At 42.2% G+C, this 20,065-nt stretch overlaps 1 long non-coding RNA gene across 1 annotated transcript; it reads left to right on the plus strand.

Annotated features, from left to right (window-relative positions):
* The first annotated feature begins 885 nt into the window (after positions 1 to 885).
* Positions 886 to 16,353, plus strand: LOC132257213 (uncharacterized). Its single transcript, XR_009468247.1, has 3 exons — positions 886 to 940; positions 16,232 to 16,263; positions 16,316 to 16,353. It is a non-coding gene; the product is annotated as an uncharacterized LOC132257213 (long non-coding RNA).
* The last annotated feature ends 3,712 nt before the right edge of the window (positions 16,354 to 20,065 follow it).

A 20,065-nucleotide genomic window follows, 5' to 3' on the forward strand; every position in this document is an offset into this window, starting at 1 on the left:
TTTCCACCCCGAAAGCCTCATCGCAGCGCCAGAGAGACTCTCTCACTCGCTGTGGCGTGAACCCCCTTTGCCACTTTCATCATCAATTATCCGGGGCGCGCTCAATTTATGTTATTTTTCCCCGAACACCACCCCCGCCAAAAGCATTGCACTATTTGTGAGCAAATGAGTGGGAAATTAGCAAATATTTAGTGGGTGTAGTTTAAGCTCTCTCTCTCTCTCTCGCCACTCGATATTTACCTTTAAGGGAAGGTTTTGTCGCTTGAGAAGAGGCACGGGAAAAAAGTGTACGCGTGTGTGTGTGTGTTTGGTATGAAGAGGAAAATGACGAGATTTATTTCCTTCCTCTCTTCCCCATTCGTCATTTCCGAGGTTTTCACCCCGCCGCCCAGACTGATGAGCAGTACAAAAGAGGTGTGTATGTGTGTTGGGGAGGATTCGACAAAAGATGGCTCAAGATGAAAGGTAAATTAAAATTTCATGGGGCGGGAAATCAAATTTCACAGAGTTAATTCACCGCCCGACGAGCTTTATCATGTATCTTCAGCAATTTTCCATATGAGGAGAACGCGCTTTGAGATGTTTGAGACATGTTTCGGGAGGAAAATTTGAGCTGTATTCTCTCATAGTGGATGATTTCTTTTCCCATTTCTTCTTAAATCACTCTCCCAGAAATGTCTCTTTAATCAATATGAACCCTTAATTCGATCAATGCGTCTTTGTCAATTCACTCACTAACAGTTAGGATCATATGGCTGCTCAAATTGCAATGAAATTTCCCAATTGCGCCTTTTGCAGATGCACTTGCCGCCGGGGTGAAAAGGGGAGGGAAAAAAATGAAAAGGTATAGAGTAGACAAGAAGAAGTGGCATCTCTAACTGGATCAGCAATCCAATGTGTGCTCCAGGAAAAATTCCCTGCCTCGCAGCATTTTCCCTGGGTAAGTTATTTATGGATTCGAGAGGATGAGTTGAGCGCCAAGGAGGAAATTTACACCACACACACCCACACACACATATATAGTACACACTTTTCCCGAGGCAGTCTTGCAGAAAACCTGATAAGAAGCAATTTTGCCTCCTCTAAAAATTACACTCAAGCGACTCTCAAACTCTTTTTCTCGCTTCGTGTTTGCGGAGTTCTTTTTCCCCAATGAGATCGACTCTCTCTGGGGCCGCGCTGCACCCAAATACAATTTGGCATGCGGACGGAGAATTGACAATTGGCAATTTGCCCACATTTGTCCCACCTGTGACCCCAAACAGTCACTGGTGACCATCTGTTGCACCAAACTATTCCGCCTGGACGTACAAATGTAATTTCATTAAGTGGCCTCTCGACCAATTGTGACGCTCCTGAACGCCCCTCAAATCATTTTCGCAACAAATTCTCACACCCCCACACCATTTGTGCAAACTATTGCAGGTGATTTTCAGCTGCTGACCTCTTGCATTTTAACCCCTCTTTGACCCCATGATCCACACCTGTCCGTCAATCAAGTCTGCACCTCTGAAATTTTGCTGCTCGGGTTCATTTTGACGAATCCAGGAAAAAATCAATAGTGCCAAATTGCACTTTGCGCGCCGTCGAAAAGCCGATTTTTGTCACGCTGCGAAGCTTCAAAGGCAAAAGGAGCGAACAATGAAAGCTCTCAAACGCATACAAATCCCTGTGAAATTAACTTCACAATTGATTCGCTTGTTCCGCCCTTTTTCGGCATCCACCTCAGGGGGTTTAGAGCAACAGTGAGCTGTTGTTTTTGCCACTCTCTCTCTCACCCCCGCCACGGATGACGATGCATAGTGATGGGATCGATTTAAGCAATTTTGCCATCCAAAAGACTTCAAAAGGCTTCAAAGTAATTTCTGCATGTTTTTTTTATTTTCAAGCTGTGCTGCTGTGCAGAAAACTCACAGTAAAAGTCCTCAGCAACTCTTTTGCCCGTTGCAATATTCCTCTATTATTTTCTATTTTGATTTACCCCAATACGTGCTCAACCTGAGAGAGAGAGAGAGAGAGCAGCCAAAGTTTGATTGACTTTCGCCCCAACAATTCTTGTTTTTCTCCCGCCCAAACCTAATCAAGTGCGATGGATCTGATGGTGAAAACGGAGAAAGAATCTAATAAGAACACGTCTCAGGAAGTCACCAATAAATCGCCTCAGTGTGGACGAAATGAAATAATTAAGTCTCGCAGTGGCGTGGATTTTGGGTTGCCTTTTTGGAGGTTTTTGCGCTCGGGAAATTAAGTGAGAAGACATTCGCCCTCTCTCAATTTCTATGTAAATTCTTAAGCTCTCGCCGCACTGAAGCTCCCATTTTGCCGCAGATTCGGGTAATTTTTCACGCCAGATGAGGTGAAGAAACTCAGCACCTCCAGCAAGACATCTCTGTGTCATCAGTGGCGTGGTGAGATGGAAAAAACGCGACTCCCAAACCGCCGTGAAATGCACGAAGGTGGAAAAGATACGTGTGTTTTCTCCATTCACACACACGCGCTCCGTCGTATTCTCGAGGCATATTCGCCAACCATTCCCAACATTTGTTGGCGGTGGGCGGAAGAAGCAACCTTGTTGCTCAGGTGATAGATGAGAATCAAGTGTTGTGCCATTGTCTCTATGGCTTTTGGGCTTTGTACACGTAAATTGCTGGGAGAATATTGTATTTCACCCGTTTTCACCTACCGAAAAGGCAATGAGATCCAAAATACACCCCCAAAACCCACTGAGAATCGGGTGAGAAAGATGAACATCTTGGAAATCTCGTGAAAATTTCATACTCCACGCCACTTTCACCCGCTGAAAATTAGACATTGTGAATATGAGACGAGAAATTTAAGCGCGCCAGAGTCACAAGAAGAAGTCAACAAACGCTGGCAAATCTTTCAAGCTTCCAACGCGAGACTTTTACACTGCACAAAGTGCGCGTGATTTACGCACCGGGGGAAATTCCTTATTCAATACAAGTAGTCTCTATTAGGGGAATTATTATTGTCCCACGCACCATCGCGGAAAAATCCTCTTCTTATCACTCATCCACATCCCGCCCCCCAAAAAAAAGCCACCGCCGACAGTGAAGTTGATGGCGCACATGCAGAGACTTTGTTGCTGCAGCAACAATAAATTTTTCCGCCAAGACGCGGGGCTTTATGCGGTTTGTGGGGAGTTGTTAAAATTTTCGCGCGGCTCCGGGGCGGGTGGGATTTTTTCGCTTTGCGGTTGATGAGCTCTCGAGGGTGGCCGGCGATGGGTGTGAGAGGAGAGAATTAGAGAAGACACACCCTCGACTTTTTATTGCTTTGAGGATTTGTCAAAGTTGCCAAGTAAGGACGTGCCAAGGATTATAAAGACAATTTCATTTACTTCAATGTGTGTTGTCTCTCGTCGGAAGTGCCAGAGGAGGATTTCGTGGGCCACCCGCACGAGCGGGGTGGAGAGGAGTGGTGCGGAGATAAGGAATTTCGCACAGGGACAATGAGAGTGTGTCCGCTGAAGATGCCGGGCTGGATGGCGCTGATCCTCATGGTGGGGCGGGCGGAGATGATCGTGGGTGGATTTTCTAGCTGGAAAATTGTGTGGCACGAGAGTGGCTTGGAAAATGAAGATAGATGAGTGAGAAGATATATATAAAAGTGAGGGTATCAGCGGTGGGAACATAAAAGAGTTCATTTTAATTAAAATTAAAACCCCGTTTTGCACAAGACCATCTCCCCGGCCACACTCTGTTTCAACTTTGAAGGTGTTTGTTTCCACAGGACGTGGATTGCAATTTTACGCCACTATAGCGTCCCGAAACACATGAAACCATTCTCTAGACAGAGGCAAACGCCTTCTGTCTCAGACACTGAGATAAACCAAAAATGTGACTCTCAAAGGTTTTCAAACTCCAAATTAATCTACACAATGTAATTTCACCCTTTGTGATGGACATTTCCCTTCACCAAAATGAGCTCAAAAAACCCTCCCTCCTGCAATTTCCTCTCAGTGTCCTGAAAGGCCAAAGACGACCTTCTATTGCTGGGCGGGAGGTTTGAAAAATAACCAGGAGAGATTAGATTTGCATTCAAAGCTCCACATCGCCCCTTCCTTGCTCGCTTGCACATGGCTGATGGCTAAAAGCCCGAGTTCATATGAGAGATATTGCTCTGGGTGCTGAAGATGCACTGTGTGCAGTCGGTCCTTTCAGGAGCACAGTGTGTGGCTGTAAATAAACAATCCGCCACGCTACAAGGTTTAAGATCGCGCCACGACCACGATGAACTCACCCCCAGCCGCCGGTGGCTGGAGCGCGGGGGCTAAGAAAAGTTTATGGTCCACCCTATGTCACCCCCAATGTTGTGAGACAACAAACTCAGCTGGTGGTGGCGAAAAGGTGAAATGAAATATAATTTTAAGGGGATTATTGTTTTAGTTTTCCCGTGGCAAACTCTGTATTTATAGATGGTGGCATTTTGGTTTAGGTGAGGGGGAGAGGGGTGGTTTTTGGGGGTGCGCATGGAAAATTACAATTTTCTTCCCAGATATCATGCTTCTTCCATTCCATAAATTGTGCGCTTACAACATCCTGAGCTCTTGCCTTGGATACGCGAATTAATTTTTCGGTTCTCCCTGGGAAATCTCTGTGATGGGGATTTTCATAAAATGCGCGCCATTGAGCGCGGAGTCTCAATTGTGGTGAAACATCAAATGTTGCCAATAAATCAGTGATTTGTTTTCAAGTTAATTAAATATACCACGATCAGTTGCTAATTAGCTATAGATTTGTGTGCTCATTTTACTTGAGTTCTGCTCGAGACAAGGCAAAGCATGTGCCCTTCGTGTGCGCCTCCCACTTGATGAGGTGAAAATTTTCTTCCAACTCATTTGGTTTGCCTTCACTTCCACTCAACCACTCTCGAAATCAATTTCTCCACAGCCCATCGAAATGATGGTGATGAGAATTTCAATATTTCACGGCATAAATGGGGAAATTTTCCCACACAGGAAAGTTTCGTGATGATCGCAACCAATTGTTGCACTGGTGAAATGATAGGAAAAAAAAGCAAGATTTATTGCCCACTGACATCTGTGAAAATTTCATCACCATCGCAACATTGCCTTTTGGCTTGTGATAAACCCCTTAATTCGATGAGGCCAGTTTGAGAGCATGGCAGGAAAGCACCAGCAGATGGATAAAATGTCGGTGATGCTTCGTGGTGCAAAAGTGAAACACGAGATGCTTCTGTGCCAGGATGAATAATTATCATCGAGTCATAAGTCATTTGTGTCAAACATATTTCACAGTTTTCCACTTCGGCAAGTCTCCTATACCTTTAACATAAATCTCCGTGCTGAGGATTTTCACCATCTTCCTCTCTCGATCGGGCTCCGGTATCGCGCTGAAGCTCACCCATTCACTTATCCCTATTTATTACACAAAATGCTATTATGTTTTGCGGGGTGGCGCTTTGGGTGGAATGTTTTTCATGGCTCTTGGTGGAAAAAAGGACTCTATCTTCCTCACCCTTTGGTCTTTTGTCGCTTTTTGGCATGTCCAGTCTCGCGGGAGTGAGATATTTTCGCATGAAAAGTCGCCTTTTTTGCCTTACAACAATACATAGGTATGTTATGTGAAAGAACACACACAAAGCCACCCCTCTCGCTCTCGCTCTCTCTTTCTCTGTATTTTCCGCATTTTGGGGAGTCCTTTCAGCTTCACCTGCACTGCCTGAGCTGATGTGGCCCCGGTAAAAGGGGTGAGTGGAGAGCAAATGGGGAGGTTGTTGTGAAGTGATTCACGTTGTATGTGTCGAAAATTAATTTGTTTTCGTGAAAGTTCACAGAGAAAATTCACACAATAGCACCAATTCCAACCCCCATTCCCTCATGGCCACCCTTTTCGCCACCACATCACTGGCAAAATTCATTTTGCGCTTATTTTAATACGCTTGGCAATCGCTGAATGGGTTCAGGCATCACTAAGGATTCTGCAGATTTCAATCAAAATCTCCCGTGACATTCGCATATAAACCGTTCGAATTTTGTAACTCTGGCATTGTGTTTCAACATGATATAATGAAACCCGAGCAATATTGGAATACTTTTACATATTAGAGGCAAACCACCAAGTGACAAATTGCTACATTTCCCGACCATGATATTTGACTGAATAATTATGTAAATTTTATCTCTATGAATTTACAAAATATTTATTACATACCTTGTGCTTTTCCTTGCCGAAAGACGAAAAAATCTGAAATGATAAAAGGTGTTTTAGTCAAATAAAAATATTCACCGAAAAATCTCAAATGATTTTCCCAGACAGAAAGAGAGACTTCCTATTAGAGTAAACGGAAAAAAAGTCCCGAAGCAACAATTTGACATCTTCAGCCATTCCCAACTGTTGCCCCGCAGCATTTCCACCTGTCCTGCAGGTGCTATTTTTAAAAAATTCATATACAGGAAATTCACTGTCTGTCTCGTATTTTCAGCAAATTTTCACCCCCGCCGCCTCTCAACACCTCGTTCACCTTCTTCTTGGGGGTAGAGAGGCGTGGAAAATGAGGTGGAAAGCAGACACGTTGTGAAATATTTTAAGATATATGAGAGGACAATGATAAGTTTTGCCCGAAGCTTGAGGCGGGAAAAGTTTTCATCGTGAAAAATAGGAAATTTATGAGGATCAGAGTGAGAGCAAGTCACTCTGGGAATCACTTCACAAAGTATTATTTCTTCTTCTTCGGCTATGGGATGTTGTTTCGGGATGTAGAATGTTTTTGGCATCGCAAAACAAGAAACATGAAGAGGGAGAGGAAAGAAAAAAAATTCAGACTCGAGAGTCTTCCAAACATTTGCCCATTGTTTGAAGGATGTTTTCCTGCTACGGGAGAAAGGCAAAAATCGCAAGGAGGGAGGAGGTTTTGGGGGAAAAATCCCGTACAAAATTTCAAACAATTCTCTTGATGTGTTGCTCAATATTTTCCTGGACAAATCCGTCCGCTTGGATCCCGTTTCAATATTTGCATAAAGTTGTATAGGAGTAATTTTGGGATTGAATTTCTGGTACTAAATGCAGACAACCTGCTCGTGATGGACTCCATGAACAAGCCAATTCCCGTCGCTTCTTCGTCCGGAATTTGATACTAGACATGCTTTGCGATGAGCTCAAAATTTCGTAGATGAGAAAAAGGGATCGATTTCTTCTAAACACACTGTGACTAATGAATTAATCAACTCGCAATTCAACACTGTGTTTCTGGGAAGTTTGATGGCTAAAATCTCAATTCGCGATTATTGATCTTAATTCTGGTTGAAATTCAGTCATGATCAACTCCATTTCCGAGAATTTCTCTCATACAGTCGCTGTCACATTCGAGGACGACGTATGATATGAAAACTTTATTTATGGACACTCACTGGGAGGAAATCTGCCTCTGGGATACAATTGAAAATTTCTCTTTAACTCCACCGTCATGCGAAATTGTCTGTATTTGCCAACCGGTTGGAAGATGCCATGCGATTTTATAGACGGTGCGGCATTTATTATTTAGAAACTCTGTACAGTCTAGGGTATAAAATGCAAATATAAGTCACCATCAAGGCTGTCTCTCGTGCCCATACATGTGCCTCATGCATGTCCATGGACGCAAAATTTCATCACTCCTCTGATATGGCCTCATGTAGTCATCCGAGTGGAAGATAAATAACAAGATTATATCACAGAAAAGCTGTCAGGAACGATGAATTGGCTACCAAAAGTCGATGATGAATGGGCTAAAAGTGGCTGTAGACGAGGAGTCATCGTCTCACGGCAGGGGTGTTGGCACAAAAACCCCAAAAACCACCCCCAGCCCAGCATGAGGGGTGGAAAGTTGTATTTTCGGCCATGGCGGCAGAAACAGTTTATAATTCAATTATCTGCCACACGAAAGATACTTTCTGCGGAGATCTTTCTGAGCTTTTAGCTTTACCCAAAATTTCCAATGCACTCTCGCCCAATTAGGAGATTCACCAACTGACTTCTCAAGTGGCTCCCTGTGCGGTGATCCGAGGACTGCTGGTAAGCACCTCAAATGCCAATCGATATTGAGGTTAAGTTACACAGACATCTCTTGAAGTGGCAAAGTTGCCGCAGAACGAGAGTGGTAATTAATGCATTTTAAAGTGGATGCGCAAGATGAGCAGTGATTAATTACCTAATGATGCACACAACCCTGCATGTTAGGGGTGGGGGATGGAAATTAACCTTCCTGTTGTGTTGTACTTTGCGACACACCGACATTCTGTTTGCCAAAAGTTGCTGAAACTTTTTCAACAGAGCCAAAACTCAAATATAGAATGAAAATCTGGGGTGAAAGTATGAGAGAGAAACTCTGCTCAAAAGCTTCACACCTTGTCTGGAGAGGGAGAGAGCGGACAAATATAGTGAAATTTTGGGGAGATTTTTACTTTCAGAGTTGCATTGCTCGATATAACCGGGGAAATTTGAGATCCTCCGATGGGATTGCAGAAGTCCCATGAATTTCACATGCTATTTACTCTTGTGAAGTTTGTGACGGTGATATGAATATTATTTGGAAATATGAGTAAAATTGATGAAACCATTTCATTCTCTACATATTTATTCACCTTTGGGTTTTTGCCAGTCTGCGGTTTGTCCACAGTTTCTAGTGGAAAATGTGTTCTTTGTGAGGATTCACCGGAGTTGTTAAAACTCTGTGATGGTGTGTTTTTCATGTTATATTTAATTGAAAACCAGAAAAAGTGCATTTTGAAGGGATTCATAGAAAATTCCGCAGGTTTGTAAGTTGAGTACACACTTCAAATGTTACTAGATTACAAATTGTTGTGCTTCTGAATTTTTCATCAAATCTCCTCAACTAGAAATGCCCAAGAAGATAGGATTCCCCAAGAAATCCTATATTCTAACTACAATAAGGCAATATTTGGTATGGAAATTTGCACCAAAACATCTACACAGCTAAACTTTCGAGAGTCATTTTAATTTTCGGCCCTTTTGTACACTTTGGCAACACTCTTCGTCAACAGGGATAATCTTTTTCCTCATTTTTCACCCGGAATTTCCGCAGTATAAGCATTTTTGCGAGGCCCGCGGCAATGGAGATCAAAGTAAAAGCCGCGGCTGTAAATTATCTAAAAAGTTTCTAGAGTGAAAGAGAGGGTGAGAGAAAGGGAGAGGGTGTTTGCTTCTCGTGTGCCTCTCATCATGGGTGTTCACTTTCAAGTGATTCCAAAAGTCTGCGTCTTTGGCCTGATTTTCACCCTGAAAAGTTTTTTTTCCAGAGAGGAGAAATTTTTCTCTTAAATCACATTTTCACTTCTGCACTGCGAGAAAAGTATTGCAGAATATATAAATATAAATATCCAGGTAAAGAGCTCGAAATTATCAAGAAATTGTGGATTTTTTCACACTCCAAAAAGTACTCCAAAAAAACATAATGAAATCAATTGAATTCGGAAGGAAAATGCAGAATAAATCAGTTTTGTAAGAAAATTAGTAGAGAATAATTTTTTGCACGTATTGTTTCTCTGATTTACACGTAAAATCTTTCACGAGAGAACTTTTGATGGGCCGCGCATAAAATGTGGGAAAGAGAATCGCGCGATGTGAGCTTTGAAGTGTGACACGAGAGAGAGAAAGAGGAAAATTTCGTCGCAACACCTAAATAAATATTAAACTTTCTTGTGGTTAATTTCTTATTTAGGGCGAAATGCTTTTGAGAAGAAGAGTTTACACGGAAGAATGAAATATCAACAGAATCCCATTGGATGGAAGTTTTCCACCCTCTCTCTTTTCTGAGATTGTCAACCACCAAAAATTTTCAGGCACAATTATTTCCATTATTGTGATCAAAGAGGTGTTCTTGTGAAAGGTAGGATTTTCATTTTGAAGGCTACGTATTCAAGGACTCTATAAAGCTTGCAAAATCGAAAGATTATCATGTCAAACTTTGTGTGTGTAATTCAAATTTCATTGGAAACACACATCGATTCTGGACTGTGTGACGCTTTTTGCGACATCGCATGCAATTCACTTGATATAATTGCCCTTCTCCACTTGTGTGGAATTAATTATCAAAAAATTATCCTCGACCCAGGTGTATGTGTTGCTCAGACTTGGGAAACAATCCCATATTCCACGCGTGCGGAAATTAGTGGGGTTGTGTGCGCTGGGGAAAGGGTTGGGCCAGTCGAAAAAGGCCCCACCACTCGTGTGACTGCGGTGGATGTGATGATATGCACGGAAAGTGGGTGGAAAAAATGATGAAAACTCCCATGTCGTGGGTGAAATTTCCATCGAGAGGTGGAGGAAAAACGGACGCGGTCAGCGGTGTGAGTGCAGGGAAAACATTCATTCTCTCTGGGGATAATTGATTTTTGTGGGAAAAATTACATAAATGGCTCTCGCCAGTCTGCCGTTTTTTATTTCGCCTCATATTCTTTTCTGGTAATTCACTGAAATATGAAATTATTCCGGGAGGCACTATGCGAACAGGGGTGGAAAAATCCATCCCCTGTTCACAAATGCGTCTCGCGCGCGGGTTTGGTGTAGTTAATTTGAGAATTCACAATTCATTTCTGTTGCTGGCACTTCCCCTTCAGCAGTGATAATTAGTTATTTTTTTGATTTTTTCCGCATGTTTCGTCGGGAATGGAATAATTTATGCGCTTTTGCAAAAAGGATCAAATTCTCATTTTCACGGATTCGTGACATTTTCCTACAACAAGTTCTTTGTTCACACACACTTTTTCACGAAATTCAATACTGTGCGATGGTTAATTGATTGAGCATGTGAGATAGTTTGGGGGAAAAGCGACGACGAGTAACTGTTGAGAGGCCAATAAAAAGGGGCGACAAAGAGGTTTGTCAAATGGAATTTCCGTTGTCTTGTGTTAAAATAATTGCCACAATATATAGCGAAGAAAGTTCTTGAGCATTTCACTGACAAACCCCTCGAGTTTATCGCTCGTTTTTACACCCCCAAAGCTGTTCTCGTATTGAACCATTAATGTGGCCATTGGCGAGTGGATTCGATATCCATTTCATATGGCTATAAATATGCATACATGCATTCCAAATGGAGCTTCTGAGTGGATTTCTCCCTCGCTCGCGACGGTTCTTTTTTTCGGTGGATACACGGATGAATACATTTTTCATTAGATAACACGCAATCCTCGGTCGCAATATGGAAATTTATTGATTAATTGCGTGAAATCCTATTCACTTCTGTCACAGAGGATTTTCCAACTGTGTTGCGAGTGAGTTTGGGATTAGAGAAACCCCCGCGCATTCAATATACGGCACAAACACACATCCGAAAAAGGTGCTTTAGATAAAAATCCATCTGACATTTTAAGAGGTTTATCCAATTGCACCTCCATTTCCATCATGCGTGCTTTTCCACCTGAGTGCGCGCCTTTTCTGTTCCACTTTAATGACATTTTGGTGTTTCATTAGCCGGTGCCCTCCCCAAAAATGTGTGACTCTATGTTTAGTTTTGGGGGTGCATTTAGACTGCTGGAGTGGAATGGAAGAGACTTTTAATGGGAATTAATCAAAATAGTATTCTGCCCAATCAATGGTGATGGCAGTGAGTGATTTAATTGGCCTAATGATAATGAATCGCTTATTAATATCATGAAATTGTCACAACTGAAGCTAATTTCTCACCTGACATTCCACAGCAGCAAACCCAATATATATATATATGATTCCATTTGTCAAGTTAAGACAAATCGGGTCAATTCAATTTTATAGGATTTTTCTCTCCCGTTCATAGTCAAAATCAATTAAAATCACTGGGTGTTTTCTGCCGTGGGGGCCAAACTTGTGTCACTCCTCCGAGTTGTAATGCGACACGATGGCAGAGAATGCTTCGGATGCCGCCAGGTGGAATCGCTCGAATTGAATTTAATCCATTATCTAATGCTATTTACGCCTTTTGCGGGGTGATGTTAATAAATTTGATAGAGGTTGAATGCTTTATGGGGTGGCGAAGGTGCGAGTGAGGGTGTGTTCGCTGGACAATTTAATGTGTGCAAAATTTATATACAATTTACCTGAGCGCGTTTTCCCCCAGCACAGAGAACTCCATCCAACACTTTTCCCACCTTGTCTCCCAGAGTCAGGTGTGGTTTTCACCACTCAATTGGGCGAGGCGTGCACTTGTGTGTGTGTGTATTTACACAATTGTGGGTAAAATGTGAATGAACCCATAATAATCGTCAAAACTTTGATATGCAAATTCATGTTAAAATTTAAACACACAACTCCTCATTATGGCTCACACAATCTACATAATACGACGCGTTGATTCAACAAACCACCATGAAAACATCACTCACATATGCCCATCGAATGTTAACATTGGCTGGCGGTGGGCTTATTGAGGTGTTGAGCAAATGTCTTGTTCAACAAAACACTTTGTATAGTTTGTGTCGATATGGCACCGCATTTCCCGGCTTATTTGCAAATCGGCTTGAGGTGCAGTCAAATTGCGTCGCGAGTGTGTATTTAAATTCACCGCAATGTTTTTAGGGGTGTGAATTTTCACCGGTTATTAGTTTGAAACTATCGAAACCTGGCATGGAAGGTCTTTGCAAAGTGAAAAAGAGTATCAAATGAGACAAAGTCATCAATTCCCAAGGGGAAAGTCATTAGTCAATTTTGGAGGAATAAAATCTCAATCGAATCTTTAAATATTGGTTTTTACTTTGTATGAAAAAAATCAAATAATCAAAATTTAAATAAACAATAATCCAAATATGACCAACAATTGATTATTACGGGAGAAGAATATTTAAGCGAGAAAATAAAGCTTTTCGCGGTCAAAAAGCTCGAACTTCTACATGTCTTTTAACTGCTGCCCTCTAGTGGCAATATGTGGGAAAATAATCAAAAAAAATTCAATATCCTTTGACGTAATTAAAAAGTGATTGAGAATTGAATGAAATAATCCAAATTCGAATGAAAATCACGGAAAAATCAAGATATTATTGAAGAATCACAAAGTTATTGGTCTGAAATCGCGAGTGATTTTCCCCTTGTAAATTCCTTTTGGCATTTTGGTGTCCTGGGCGATCAAAAAAAACCCTCCGTGCGGATTATATATGCATTTGGGTGCAGGGAAAAAGAGTCAAAAATCACTGAATGGCTGACGATGGGAGAAAAAACAGCGTCGCATTTAATTAGGCAACTTTTAACAATCTGATTTTTCCACTTTGTCCCTGCAGCATCAATCCCCGGGCGAGGGCGGAAGGGCGCGCCATTGTGCTCGGACGGGAGGGTGAGACAGGGTGGCCAGGGTCTCATGTGTGCAACGAGGTGGGGTAAATCAGGTAGGACAGCGATAATGATTGTGTGGCATCAATTGATATGAGCGTGGGCGGGGGCATTTTTGCGAGTTGACAACAAAGGGAGAGTTGCGAGGCGAAATCGTATCATCGGCATGGCCACCAACTGTGTGTAATGAATGTTGGCATAATTCAATTAGGCTGTCGCCCACCTTTCACTCTATCTATCAATGAAATATGACAAACTGATTATGAGCCGTGTGCAGCCACCCTTTCTGTGCCTGCGGAGCGGCAAGAAAACACCTGCTCCTCGCATTCTTCACCATCACAACGCGGCGCGCCCCCTTCCCCCGGGGGGAGGCCCTCGTGTTTGTTGCTGTGCCGCCGCCGCCGTGCATGTGGAGAGGCTGAAATTTTTCATACATAATAAAACACCCGCAACCGACAGCGTGAAATTTTTCAATAGGAAACGATTGTATTTGAGTGCTGATAAACGCTAACTAACTTTTAAACATGCAGCACGACGCTTTTTTTTGTGTGGTGGTTCAAAGGCCCACAGAAAATGTGTATTTTGCGAGTGACTCTATGGGATATTTTGCATAGCAACAGCAACAATTACATTACACTCCACAATGTGTCCTCCTGTTTTTCCATACTATATGTATGTTCAGTTAATTAAAAGTTTTTCCCAATTAAAAATTTTTCCTCATGAAAATTTTTGTCGAAATATACAATTAATTTTTTAATATTCCGCACCCATTTTATTGGACTGCAATATATTCGCAAATATATTTTGCGCCATTGAATTGCTTTTCACAATGGACAATTGCTGGTTATGGGGAAGAGATGATGTTTTACACGCGGAAGAATCACCCTTTTGAATATGATTAAATCAAAGAGGATTATATTACGAGTGTTCTCAAAGGCTCTGAATGTTTACGCATGAATTGTGCGTCAAAAAATGTGCTCCAATCATTATGTATTAAAGCAATTCAGCTGGGAGTAAAATCAAAAACTCCTAAAAGCGCTTTTGAAATTTGATAAACCCTTTACAGTGAATCCGTTTGATTAATGTTTTTAGGCAGGTGGTGACATTTTGTGCGACTAATAGCAAATATTCTGTGTTTGTGTGTGTGTGGCAATGAAGGTTTCAAAGCGATTTGTGGCGGCGGGAAAATTCTAATCATTTCTCATAAATTAGTGTGAGACAGAATTCAGTGATGGCCAAAGAGTCAATATTCTCATATTACGCCAAGTGGAGGGAAAATTGTAAATTCCCCTAATTGGATGACATAATCAAAATCATATTATTGACGGGGTTGTTGAATTTGTTTTAGTTGAAAAATTGTACGCACAATAAAGCGATGAATTTCTATGAAAAGAGGGTCAGAAAGAGGCTCATTGAAATTTCAACTATTATATTGATCCGTGGAGTGTATTTTTTCAGACCATAGAGCACACCAGGCAAATTGTGGGAGAATTGACAATTTAGTGAATTGTGTTTTAATTAGAAATGCATTGTCCCGTAAGCTCATTATGGCCATTTGGACGTACAATGCAAGCAGACTAAATAATGCAGAGCATTTGTTATGTGAAAAGCTTAGGCAATCAATTGATGCCTCTGAGATACATATAAAAGCTTCTCTGGGGTGGAAATTTTGTTCGTCCAACTCGTCATGGCTCGACCTCACGAAAAGTGTGTGTGAGTGTATTCATTAAAAAGTGACTGCGCTCATCTTTTACGGTCGATTTTTTTTCTTCTTTCTACCCCAAAATATCCTCTTTAGCCCATGAACTAAATGCTTCGCCATTGTGTGGGTGGACAGTACAAAAGAGGGATGAAGAGGACACAAAAGAGTCCACCAAAGGCGGGAAAAAAGTCGACAATCAATTGACAAGCGACAAGAGTCTCTCTTCTCTCGCTCCCCTTTTCGATCCACGCACACGGAAAGAAGGGGAGGGAGGAAGATTCCACGTTAATTACAATGAGTTGCGATATCAGTAGAACATGATAAGATTATTGAGTGGTTGGAAAAGCCCTTCCGCTCGTATCGCGCGAGCGGCACCCAGTGTTTATCGAACAGATGGGACTCGCTTTAGAAAGTATAACATTCTCTACATCCAATCGCTCGATCGATTTTGTATCAAAATATCAATCAATTGTCGCGTGAGTGAATTCGACTATACATTTCCTCGCCATCAATCCCGGGGATGAGAGCGCGCGCGGCGAGAAAAATAGAACATGTTACATATTTGCAGATAAAAATTCAAATATATTGAGAGGTGGGATTGTTGGCAGAGGGAAGTCAGGGCTGGAATTGCGTCACCCATGGGGAAGATTTTGCACCCGCACACGAAGTGGAGGAAGGAGCAATCAAGTTAGCTCCTGTGTAACTATCTTCTCCTCTATTTTCTAATTTCACGTACAACGTCGACGTATTATTGTGTAAGAATGAAAATTTAATATCCACATCATGATTGAATCTCTGGGCGCGCTTTTCCAACATAATACGTCCCTGCGGAGAGGCGCAATGCCGACAGAGAAGTAGCTATAAATGTGGAGGGAAAATCAATTATTTGGTATAGAAGATATTCTCAGTGTCTTCAATGAGGGGTTGTTTCTGCGTGTTTGCCATCTTTGCCTCAAATAGAAAACCACCAACCGAAGGTAATGTATTTAACATATTTATTAATAATGGAAGCAATAATAATCACATTAGAATGTATTGATTTTATAAACAAATTTGTGCTGCACGACAGAATGTGTGTGGCTGTGCTTTTTCCACCCCGAAACTGCCGAGGAGGTTAATGTTTCAATTATTCATTTCGGTGTGACTATGCTTTATCACCTGACAGTCTCTCTTCTCTCTCACTCGCGGCGCTGTAACTCTTCTTTAGGCTGATGCACATGGGGCCAATATATAAATCAACTTGACATAGTTTTCGTTTGGCGGATGGCGGACGACATGAGGGTGAGTCTGATATACACAATTATGCAAATGAGTGTAAATTTTCATCGCCCAGGAGTTCGGTTATCATCATCATGGAATGTGTCCACATGGAGTTGCGTTGTTGAGGGGGGACACTTTTCGGCCGCCCTTCAACACACTGAGAACTCTCTCTGGTGGGTCAAATGAAAACATTTCCGGTCCACTTATCTATCCCAACCACGACAATGTGGTCAAGAGTGAAATTTCACTATAAAATATTGTATACATTCCAGTCATCCTCCACTGTCCGGCATTTCTGTGGCTCACCCTCGCTCGCTCATTCTCACTCAGACAATTTTCGAATTTCACCTCAATTCACAGGGCCCACCCACAGGGAAACTTTAGCCTGAGAGCGACTAACAAGAAGACACATACACATCGTCTCCGGCAAATGGGGGAAAAGCTTCGCTATATCCGCATATTGTCGGATGCCTGGCATTAGTAGTGGCAAAACAATTTTCAGGGTGGTTGATGGTGTAATAAAAAACCACTTGCTTCTGCACAGAACACAGAGCACTGGGCGGCGGCGAAGGGAGGGAGGAGGAAAAAACAGCCGGAGAAAGACACAAAAAGCAAACCATTCACAAACCCCCGCGCCAAACGTCCCCCGAAAATAAAAAATAATGTGACAAGATAAAATCTCAACTTCTCGTCTTTTCTATTTGTGCTCCGGCCACCGAAGATCTCACATTTGTCGCTCCACCCTTATCGCACCACCATTTCTCAACATTGTCTCGATGACGACCCTGTTGCTTCGCATCGGCAACATTATTGCATTTCCCACCCAAACGGACACCCACGCCGCCGCCGCCCCCACAAGAAACGACGTCTGAGGGCGAAGATCATGTTTGGAGGAAATATTTATTCTCCACAATACAGCGTATCGTGTTCCGATTTATTGTAATTAATTGCTCTCGATTTCGCCACGACGGCAAGTGAGGAAGTGCTGAGAAAACGAGCATCGAGATATTTGGACACAAACTATATTATAAACTTTCTTCCATCAACTTTTCCACGCAATTAAGTTTCTATTGCTTAAGAGTTCTCCCTTTCATCTCGAACCTTTGAGAATTCTTCTGTAAATTCTGGCTATTTCTCGCCATCAACCTAATGAAATCTCAAAGAATCACCACAGAAATTTCACACCAAGACAAACCAAAAATCCAAAAGTCAGAGATTGTACTTTGTCTTCCCTTTTCAGCACAATTTCAAGGGGAGTGCGGCTTTGTGATGGTTGAGAAACACCTCCTGGAGGTGTAAAGACGACAATAAGATGAAGAAAATTCACATCCAGAGCCAGTGTAATATGCACAATGGGAAATATTTTAGGCTACAGACAGCCAAAGCCCCTCAATATCGTCCTGGCTTTATTAAATACAAAGCAACACTGCGGTAGTCTCTTGGTAGTACTTAGCAAAGTGGAGAGAAGAAGACTCTGTGTTGTCCCTTTATGATCCCCATCGAAACTTTGATGTCGTGCGATCATCTTCAATTGTGCCTCGGCACTCAGAGAAAGAAGGTGCTTTTTGGCATACGACAGTGCCGTAGTCATTCCAAATAATGTTCATTATTGCATAAATTCCATCACGGGGGAACACTTGAGAATGCACACACAGAGGGTGAAAAGGCGAAAAAAAAGCGAGAGCGCAGAATAAAACAATATTAAATGAGTCCCTCCAATTCCATTATGCAGAACATACATGTGCATATAAAACACTTCTTCTCCATAGAGAAAATACAATTTTGGTGAGACGCAGAGAGCGGAGCTTTCACGGCATCCCGACAGTTCGTCTGACGACTGAATGGGGGGATGAATACCCACGAACCACCACTAAATATTTGCTGCCAACTGGAAATATAATTGTGTTTCGGGATGCACTCCCACTCGGTCACACACATCCCATTGCAAACAAGCAGCCAGCAATACTTGAAAATATTCCGAAAATTTCATAATTTTATTTTATTCCAACTATGCTGGCTGCCATCGAGAGTGTTTTGCATAACTCGTCGTTCCGACCATTCTCTCTCACTCTCTCTCTTGTGTCTCTCGATTTATCTCGGGATGGGATTATGAGAAAAACCACACATGATTGGGAAATGATGGGGAAGACGAGTCCTCAATTGGAGGGTGGATTCTGGAGGGATTTCGCTGTGGTCATTTTGGGTTTTTGTCCTCTATCCTAAATGTCTCCCTTGACCTCTCAATATTGATCTCGCCATTTCGCTCGATTGTCTACATTTGCGGTGTCCGCTTAAGAGGATTGCGAATTCTTTTATATTCACTGTAGCATTGCTTAAGGAATTTCGAAGGATTTTAGTATATTGAGGTAATTCGGAGAAAGAAAAAAAGCCAGATAATTCATTTGTATCACTCTAAATTTCACATTTTTAGAAACTATTTGACTTTAGAGTGATGTTCTGACATTAATTCGGATGAGAAAGAACACAGAACTCATGGGATCTTTTTCCATAGAGAGGCCGAAGAGGATTAAATAAACTTCTCAAGTCCCCGAGGCGACATACTTAACAAATTGAGACACAATTCCACTAACGAGCAACACTGTTGCGCTCATTTCGTCGCCCCACAAACTTTAGTTGGCAATATATATTGCTCGCCACCCCGTGAAAGTTCAAGTGACTCTCACGCGCGAGGGGTTAAAATTAAAAAATCACCCTCATGTTGTCTTGCATATTTATTTGACCGAGTCGCCATTCTGCGCGCCCCCATGAAATTGAAATGACTTCCACGACCGTCGCTGTTGGCGAGAAATTGAGTGGCGCTCGGAGGGCGATGAAGGAGCATCTAAATGATCTGATAATTATGTATTCATTATGTGAATTCTCAATGTCCCCTCTTGGCGTGGATGTGACTTGTGAGGGCTGGTGTGTCGCCCAAAACTGTCACCTCATCTTTTTGCTCCAATTCCCCTCATCATCATCATACATTTTTAGGGTGTGTGTGCGTCTAATACTTGCGAGCCTGCTTCTGACATTTCTTCCCCAACAAATGCCATATATACATTTTCCACCATCACTCTCGTGTACAATATTTCATTCTCGGCGGCCAGGAGGGCCTTCTTGGGCCGCCGCCTGCGGAGTGCGATGGGGTTAGGGTGTAGGCAATCTCTGGGACTCTCTCTCTCTCTCCCCATCTAGTTTATATGCACAACTGTAATACAGTTTGCAGAGCGCGCCAAGTAATTTCTTCATTGAAGGCTCTTGCGAGCTTCGGAGTTTTTTACTGGATGATATAGAAGAGGAGATATTTGGGGAAAAATACACGCAATCTTCACAGAATTTTCTTCTCCTTATCGCGCGCTCTTTGCGGAGGATTTTCCACCGTGTGGCAAAGAGGCGATATATTTAATATTTATTGGGAAAATTCATATGCAGTGATGCTGAAAGGGAAAATCTTCTTTGCTCCATCATCTTTTTCCCCTTATTTCTCTCCCTTTGCTAAAGCGATGAGATAATTTTAGGAGTTATTTTTTTGACATGATAAAATTTAACATTGCCAATTTTATGGTTTCTCCCCCCTTCTTCACCCCCGCATCGCGACAAACACTTCTTTTCTTCCCTCCCTTCATCGTGTGACTTTGAAGAAAATACCATCGCAAGGAGACACACATAATAATGAGGAGAGACACAGTTTCCAGAGATGGATGCCAAGATGAGAGCTCCATATGGATGGTGTGTAAACAGGCTCTTGAGCATCGCAAGGGGTGGTTGTACGGGGGAAAATGGTCCCATAAATTAAACATAAGATATTCTTTCCCTTCCGTCT

The sequence above is a fragment of the Phlebotomus argentipes genome, unplaced genomic scaffold (assembly GCF_947086385.1).
Source record: "Phlebotomus argentipes unplaced genomic scaffold, Phlebotomus argentipes genome assembly contig_42, whole genome shotgun sequence".
In the NCBI taxonomy this organism is placed as follows: domain Eukaryota; kingdom Metazoa; phylum Arthropoda; class Insecta; order Diptera; family Psychodidae; genus Phlebotomus; species Phlebotomus argentipes.